This window comes from Garra rufa, chromosome 2 (assembly GCF_049309525.1).
Source record: "Garra rufa chromosome 2, GarRuf1.0, whole genome shotgun sequence".
In the NCBI taxonomy this organism is placed as follows: domain Eukaryota; kingdom Metazoa; phylum Chordata; class Actinopteri; order Cypriniformes; family Cyprinidae; genus Garra; species Garra rufa.
Genome location: NC_133362.1, coordinates 53,145,344 through 53,153,581, shown reverse-complemented (window position 1 = coordinate 53,153,581; position 8,238 = coordinate 53,145,344). Strand labels below are relative to the sequence as shown.

The following is an 8,238-nucleotide window of genomic DNA, read 5'->3' as shown; positions in this document are numbered from 1 at the left end:
GCTGCTTTGGTTTGCTAGATATAAAATATTTATTTAAAGGTCATTCTCAGGTCACTCAGCCCCCCCACATGCTCTAAATTCACCCCAAATAGTCTCGTTCGTTTGTGCTTCGTTTGTGTTGGTTTGTGCCGGTAAAAGTTTCGTTTGTGCTGCTTCAGTTTTTAAAATATTAGACTTTACATTATAGGCGATGACGTCACCAGCCCCCCACACGCTCCAAACGGACTCAAAATAGGCTCAATCGTTAGTGCTTCGTTTGTGCTGATTTGTGCTGTAAAGATTTTCGTTTGTGCTGCTTCAGTTTTTAAAATATTAGACATTGAATTTTAGGGTCGATGACGTCACCAGCCCCCCACACGCTCCAAATTCTCCCAAAATACTCCTGTTTGTTTGTGCTCCATTTGTGCTGGTTTGTGCCGTAAAACAATCGTTTGTGCTGCTTTGGTTTTTTTCGATATTAAAATAATATTTAATGGTCATTCTGAGGTCACTTAGCCCCCCACATGCTCTAAATTCACCCCAAATAGTCTCGTTCATTTGTGCTGGTTTGTGCCGGTAAAAGTTTTGTTTGTGCTGCTTCAGTTTTTAAAATATTAGACTTTACATTATAGGCGATGACGTCACCAGCCCCCCACAGACACGCTCCAAACGGACTCAAAATAGGCTCAATCGTTAGTGCTTCGTTTGTGCTGATTTGTGCTGTAAAGATTTTCGTTTGTGCTGCAGTGTTTTGTTTTGTTTTTCTTTTCTTTACTTTTCTTTTCTTTTCGTAACAAACGGACACTGCGGATCACAGGATGTGTGGAATGTAACACCAATTTAAAGGTAAATGTTTTTACTTGTTACTGTAGGCCTATGTCCTTATGTAAATAACAGTATGTCATAAATACACGCACCATATACCTTACCTTTGCTGTATCTCTGTGCTTATACAGGCAATATGTGTGTGTGTGTGTGTGTGTGTGTGTGTGTGTGTGTGCGTGTGTGTGTGTGTGTGTGTGTGTGTGTGTGTGTGTGTACCTGGTATTCATCACGTTGTGGGGACCAAATGTCCCCACAAGGATAGGAATACCAGTAGATTTTGACATTTCTCAGGTCCCCATGAGGAAACAGGCTTAAAAATCATGCACAATGAGTTTTTTTGATGAAGTAAAAGTGTGAGGGCTAGGTTTAGGTGTAGGGTAGGTGTAGGGCCATAGAAAGTACGGTTTGTACAGTATAAAAACCATTACGCCTATGGAATGTCCCCATAAAACATGTAAACCCAACATGTGTGTGTGTGTGTGTGTGTGTGTGTGTGTGTGTGTGTGTGTGTGTGTGTGTGTGTGTGTGTGTATTATATGCATGTATGAAAACTCATGATTCAATTAAGTCAGAATTATTTTACTTGAAAAACTGAATTAAAGTGGACTATTGAACATCCATTAACACAAATGATTGATCTTTAAAAACTTAAACTTAAAAACACTTATTACTGACAAGCCATGGCACACTGTCTGCCTTCAAGTCAAAAGTGCAACACAGAATAGATTGAAGTCCAAACTCCATGAAGCCTGACTTCCAGAAGAGCAGAAACAACTTCTCCAAACAGGAGTAGGAAAATAAGGCTGTGTGGCATACGACAAAAATACTTGTAAGATTAAATGCAAACAGTGCAATCAATCTTTTGTGTATAGCACTGCATGTGGGCATATTTTGTTTTTTTCTGACACTCCTGTCACTCCACTTCTTAGGTCATCAAACATCTCCCAGACACATGGAGACCTCCTGCAGTAGGCCACATAATGTCCAAGAGCATCCTGGGTTAAGCCTCCTTTGAAAGCAATGACTGCCCTTAAGGTAAATCTCTTTCCTTGGAGCATTAGATTGGAGGGAAATTCACTCAAAGGAAATTCTATGGAGCTGCTTCCCAGGTCAGTGTCAATCCACAGAAGTTCTCCCAGACTGTATCTGTGAGACACTTTCCCTGCACAGAGTACTTTCCCTGATGTAGAGTCTGTCTTGAATGCAGAGGGACACTGTGATGGACATTGGATTGGCCTGAGGCAGGGAGAATCCGGAAGGTTAAGGCCTTCTTCCACTGCAGCCTGAAGATGAGCGATGCCAGAAGACTGCAATACAGCAACAGAAGTACAAACAAATGGTATTTCCCTTGTGACTTGTGTGCTGAGACTGCAATACTGTGAGGAGCACTGTTTTGTAAAGCAAACACATGCATGTTTTGTCATTGATTTTTCAATGATAGTGGAGATGTGGCACTGTGCATCGAGTTGGAGAGCACCAGACTTTAGTTGGACAGGTTTGAATATTCCACTCAGCAGCTCTGCCCTCTTTATATAGGCCTGTGCATTCAGACCCTTTGTGCTGATGGTTTTCACTAGCTGGAGGAGGTTGTTGGAGTCCTCACCACAAACAAAATTTGCAAAGGTGACACTATCACAGAAAGCACAACATAAGCATTGACAAAAAGCATCAAATGCACATGTGTTCAGCACAGAGATTCTTGATTTCCTGAGTTTAACAGGCTGTTGATTATTTCCATTTTTCAATAGTTCCACTTTTTTCCCCCTCACAGATGGATCTGCATGAAGCCATTCAGGACAAGCAGAGAGGTATGAATTCCTCTTTCTCTTTTTGGGAGGAAGAGCTAGGCCTCTCCAGTTTTCAACAGGGTCTTCCTCAGGTGGATGGATGTTTGTGACAATGTCAGACGTACCAGAACAGGAAGCATCCATTTCTGATGTTACATTTACACCGCAATTTATGGTTGGTTGTGGACTGGCTTCTTTGACGATCACTGTTGCAGCAGTTGCATCTTCTTCACTTTTTTCTTTTCTTTTTTGTTTTGCAGAACAAATGCGCATGTTGCCTTCAATGAAGGACAGATGTCGAGCAATGAATCGATCCACTCGAATTGGCATGTTTTCATGCTTGAAAAGGCCATGTTTAATGTTTTTGAATTCTGCTTCAACATTGGCTGAACTTGCAATGATGTTGGTGCTTCGGAAGTGAGGGATCATTACCCCTGTCCAGAGTGGTAAGTAGCTTGCAAGCCAGATTATATTGGGAATAATCTCAGGGAGGAAGTGCATATTATCATGATCGCCATTAGCCACAATAAGTGACCTGCTTTCCTCACATATTTCTGTCACCCACTGCCTTAGGTCTGTCTGAGTTTGGTCACCCACCCACTGCATTTGATCCACTTTTTCCAGATCATCACGCTCTTCATCTGGAATGACAACAAACTCTTCTGCAATTCGGGTTTTCAGGTATTTCTTGCATCTTTCTGATATCAGAGGGACCCCAGAGCTGTCATTGCCCTCTGTTTCACTGAGAGCCACAACAGTAATGCTGCGAAGTAGCTCTTTAGCATCGTCCATGGATTGTGACTTGAGAAGCTGTGCCATTGACCTTACAAAGAAATCTTTTATGCGGTGTGTTTTTTTCTTCAAGCAGTCCCACTGGCAGATCATCTTGATGCAGTGTGCAACATCAACCCGGACAAAACAAGGTGGCACTTGAGCAGACTGATTGCCAAGTAAGACGCCACAACATGCATTGATGTAGGTCTTTAGATCACGTTGAGGAGTAAAAGCCTTGACCAAAGCTCCGAGCAAAGCCAGTGAAAAGTCACTTACAACCTCTTTTGGAGTTGGTGCACCTGCACGTATCCATTCTGTCAGCCAATGTGTTATTGCATTAACAGCATGTCTTTCTGACAGCATTTGCACGACTGGGACGCTTGAGCTCTCATCACCTGCCAGAATGCCCTGATATAAGAAGACATGGCCAGACATGCCGTTTGGTCTCTGTAGTTTCCTCACTACTGAGCCAGTTGCGTCAAAACTCACAGTGGGGTTAGTAGATGTCTTTGATAATGACTTGTACATATACATTTGTGTTTGACTCCAATAGTGACAGAAAAACTTGTCCAATCCAATGTCTTTAATGCTGCCACTGTGAGGTGTGCTGTGTTTTAACATCTGCAGTGACAAAACAGGATCCTTGTCACCTAGTTCTAAGGCATTTCTCTCTTGCTTTGCTTTGCGCAGAGTGGCTAAATTAGGCAGATGGCTTGGCTCTGGATCTCCAAAATCCATCAGCTTTGTTGCCTCAGATGCCCTCCATACATGGGGTTCCATTCTACCCTCGCACAGTTCTTTGGATATCTGCACACGCAAGTTACCAGACATCGGACGCTTGGAACAACCAGTGTGCAGGGAGTCATCTGTGTTTTTAATTAAACACTTTAGCATCACCTGTTCAATTCAGGCTCTCTGTCACATTTTATGTGAATGTGGGCATGACAGTCCTTACACTTGCCTCTGATTTTGATGTAGTTCTCTGTGGCTGATGGATAGACCTTGGCTCTTTTAAAGGCAAATGTGCAGGTGCTTTTCACTTCTTGCCAAATGTGATGATTTATCACATGCGTCCAGATGCCAGGCTTCAAGATATTGTATTCCCTTTTTTGTGTTTTAGAGAACTTGTTTTTGTACTGAACTGTTTCAGGCATAAATTCAATCCATTTCTGAAATGGAATTTCAAGATCAAAAGTCCAGCAATCTTTTGGTCTGGGGGAAAGGGACCCTGGCTCAAAATCACTGTCATCACTACTGCCACTTGTTTCATTATCACTTTCATCTTGATTAAACCCTAAAGCAGTCCAGATGTTGTGTCTGTTTAATTTAACAAAAGTGTATAGAGCCTTTGCGGTGATCTTGTTCTCTAACTGCTTGCTAAGCTCTGTCCAGATGCTCTGATTAGGAGTAGCTATCTTGCCATTTTTGACTATGGCCTCTTTTGATGAACACAGGACTGTGAAAATGGAATCCCTGTCGACTGCTGGTTTCTTGGGCATCTGGCATAAGCAAAATATAATTACTCAAATAATCCTGACTACAAAAATGGCATGTATAGTATAAACCTATATGTACTTTATATCTTATATTACTAAAAATATGGTAATATATGGTATGGTACGAGTGATATAAGTACTAGCAATGAGTTTTCTGTTCAATAAACATTGACAATCTTAGCTTAAATGAATGCTGTACCATTGTAACAAAGATTTTCTTCTTCTTTTTGTTAATTTGTCATAGTCTTTACCATTTCTAAAAAAGTTTTACTACAAATACCATGGTTAAACCATGGTTAGTGTAGTAAAATCATGGGTATGATTACCATGGTTTAACTGTAGTAACCATGATTTTATTTGTAGTAACAGCATGGTTAAGTATCATAAGGGTAACTAATATTGTGAACTGACACTGTTAAAACATTGTACTTACATTGGCCAGAAATTTGAGTTTGTAACTGTCTAAATTTTTCCTCTAACTCAATTTCCACAAGAGCATCTTGAACAGAAGTGTCAAGTCGTGGTGGGAGTGTAGTGTATCAGATGATACTCCTTGTAAATAAGATCAATCAGGTGACAACACAAGCACTGAAGTTACATAAACCTACAACTTGATGGCGCTCGCACACAAAACCATTTTAAGTGAGAGAAAGTAACAGAAAAAAAGAGTCCGACAGCAGGTGAATATTGAGATCCTTTTAATAAACATCACTACAACTACAAAAAATATTGATAAAGAGTTGTTGTTCTATTAAAACATCAGTAGAATGCAACAATTTGGTTGAAATTGAATAAATGAGGAATCCAAAATAAAATGCTAAATAAAAGCAAAATAAAAATCAGCACAAACGAAGCACTAACGATTGAGCCTATTTTGAGTCCGTTTGGAGCGTGTGGGGGGCTGGTGACGTCATCGCCTATAATGTAAAGTCTAATATTTAAAAACTGAAGCAGCACAAACGAAACTTTTACCGGCACAAACCAGCACAAACGAAGCACAAACGAACGAGACTATTTGGGGTGAATTTAGAGCATGTGGGGGGCTAAGTGACCTCAGAATGACCATTAAATATTATTTTAATATCGAAAAAAACCAAAGCAGCACAAACGATTGTTTTACGGCACAAACCAGCACAAATGGAGCACAAACAAACAGGAGTATTTTGGGAGAATTTGGAGCGTGTGGGGGGCTGGTGACGTCATCGACCCTAAAATTCAATGTCTAATATTTTAAAAACTGAAGCAGCACAAACGAAAATCTTTACAGCACAAATCAGCACAAACGAAGCACTAACGATTGAGCCTATTTTGAGTCCGTTTGGAGCGTGTGGGGGGCTGGTGACGTCATCGCCTATAATGTAAAGTCTAATATTTTAAAAACTGAAGCAGCACAAACGAAACTTTTACCGGCACAAACCAACACAAACGAAGCACAAACGAACGAGACTATTTGGGGTGAATTTAGAGCATGTGGGGGGGCTGAGTGACCTGAGAATGACCTTTAAATAAATATTTTATATCTAGCAAACCAAAGCAGCACAAACGAAAATCTTTACAGCACAAACCAGCACAAACGAAGCACAAACGATTGATATATTTTTGCGACGTTTTGCGTTGGGTGGGGGGCCAACTTCACGGAGGTTGTGTTCATTGCTTAGCAGCTCACACACAGGAAGAGGTGGAGCATCTCTGCCTCTTCCAGGCAAAGTGAGTGCATAATACAGCACTCTTTTGCTTTGTTCTGGGATCTTTGACACAACACCTCCTGTTGCATCAAGATATAATGACACAGGCTTTTTTTCCCTGAGGTGATGAACCAGGATGCTGAGGCCTACTTCAGTATAAAGGTGAGCACCAAATGGGTTCACTTGGAAGTGTTGTATGTAGCCAGGCATGTCATAGAAGTTGCTGTCACACATTTTAATTATACGCTGTGTTAAATGCATCTCCTGTCATGACTCTGGGCTGAGGGAACCCACAGCCCAGAGTCATGACATCTCCATAAGCACATTTTCATGTACTTGCAAATTCCTCTTAAATTCTGCAGCAATAACCTTTAGTACATTTTTGTTCAAGCTTTGTGTCAGGTTACCATATATCAACTCTTGAACAGGTGTGGATTCCAACTCTTCTTCACTTGGCTTTGCTGGTTGAGCTTAACGTGTTCTACATAAACACACAATTAAAGCGACCATTGTCAAATTAACACCAAAATGACAAGGGTCAAGAGCCCAACAAAAGGAAACACTGGTCTCTTTGATGGAGATTTCAAACAAAACAATAAAGCATCTAAACCTCAGTTAATTCTCAATAAGAGCTTCTCTAGAAGTTTGACAGAAATAAACTCAGCCTGGTTGGTAATGTGAAGCTGATAAAGCTGTTTTAGGAGTTGTTTAATCAGATCTTAAATGATTTAATGTCTTTATTTCAGTTGATTTCTTCGGCTGTGGCTGAAGTCAGTTGTAGTTCTTGTGTTTCTCTTTCCTTCGGTGATTCTGCTTGATAACAGCAGCTGTTCATCATTAATGAGCAATCATCACATAATCTCATTAACTCGGGGAACTCGGGGATGCGAGCATTGTGAGTGCATGACCATGGTCACGCTGAAAAACCGCCGCTCTTTTGCGAGACGGCTCCCCTCTGCGCCCCGCGGCCCGTCGTTAAGCCGTCAGTGTTTTTCGGCCGCCGTGGCGAGGCAAAGGGGGGATTTAAAGGTTACGGTGCAGAACGCGCCGCCGGCTCCAAAAGCCCCGCGGCCGTCTGCACCCCAGCGTGGCCCCGTTGAGTGGCCAGAGCAGTATGCTCCCCCTGTATCCGGGCCGAGCATCTCCTTTGGCGCTCCACCAGAGGAAGAGATGTCTGTCGCTGCGTCAGAGGGTGAGTCTGACGGCGAGGCGGATATCTCGCCGGGCCAGCGCCCTCCCGTGGTTGCTGCTCCGGCTGACATGGACGCTGAGCTGTCGGCTATGCTCCTCCGTGCCGCCAGGGAGATCGGCCTCGAGGTGTCAGATCTACCTCCTGCCGATCCCTCTAGGCGTGGCGACTGGTTCCTGAGGGGGGCGCCTGCGGTTCCACCGCGCCCTCCCTCCGTTCCATTCTTTCCGGAGGTGCATGAGGAGCTGGTGCAGGAACTCCGCGCCGCCACCGACTTCGCCCTTCGAGCGACGAAGGTCACGGCGCGGTCTCTTGGTCAGGTGATGTCCACGGCCGTGGTCCAGGAGCGACACTTGTGGCTCAATCTGGCTCAGATGGCGGACGCCGACAAAGCTCGCTTTCTCGACGCCCCCATCTCCCAGAGCGGCCTGTTCGGCGACACTGTCGAGGATTTCGCCCAGCAATTCTCGGCAGTCCAGAAGCAGACGGAGGCCATCAAACAT

At 43.1% G+C, this 8,238-nt stretch overlaps 1 long non-coding RNA gene across 2 annotated transcripts; it reads left to right on the top strand.

The window, feature by feature from the left end:
• The first annotated feature begins 1,300 nt into the window (after positions 1-1,300).
• Positions 1,301-4,927, top strand: LOC141325609 (uncharacterized). Of its 2 annotated transcripts, XR_012353788.1 has the most exons (9): positions 1,303-1,913; positions 2,012-2,143; positions 2,341-2,427; positions 2,576-2,766; positions 2,852-3,037; positions 3,165-3,272; positions 3,460-3,541; positions 3,726-3,860; positions 4,056-4,927. It is a non-coding gene; the product is annotated as an uncharacterized lncRNA (long non-coding RNA). The 2 variants fall into 2 exon arrangements; XR_012353787.1 differs by having other exon boundaries at positions 1,301-1,913; positions 3,460-3,860.
• The last annotated feature ends 3,311 nt before the right edge of the window (positions 4,928-8,238 follow it).